Source organism: Wasmannia auropunctata, unplaced genomic scaffold (genome assembly GCF_000956235.1).
Source record: "Wasmannia auropunctata unplaced genomic scaffold, wasmannia.A_1.0 LD336095.1, whole genome shotgun sequence".
In the NCBI taxonomy this organism is placed as follows: Eukaryota; Metazoa; Arthropoda; class Insecta; order Hymenoptera; family Formicidae; genus Wasmannia; species Wasmannia auropunctata.
In genome coordinates, this window is record NW_012026795.1 from 922,524 (window position 1) to 923,039 (window position 516).

Sequence of the window (516 nt, forward strand, 5' to 3'; positions counted from 1 at the left end):
TTCGCTCAATACACTTGTTATTTTCTTATTGTTACTAATTACTGTCGATTCTTTCAGCCTACTCTCGCTCCCCCGAACCTTGACCATTTTCCTTCGACTCACCCCCTTTACCAGTATCGTAACTGAGCAACCGGTTATCGCCGTCCTTGTCCGACCGTTGCATCGAATTCGCACCTGATCGCGTGGTTAATGTTATCTTGAGTCATTCGATTTCAGAACAGCGAAATATTTCAATAGAGAGGCACTCTCTATAACGTGCCTGGCGCCCAACTTTATTCCCGTTTTCGATAGGCGAGATGCCTGAGTTACAGTTAATCGCGCATTAGAATTCTTTTTATCGTTTTCGCGGAATTACACGGGTCGGACGAGCGACGAAGTTGCACCACGCTCGTGAGTGCGGTCGCAAATTTGGCGCCCAACGTGGGGCCCTGAGAAAAATTAAAGATTAAACTTTTTGTTACACCCCGTATTATCGGTCTTGGGAGCGAGAATCTTATATTTCTCTGTCTATATTTC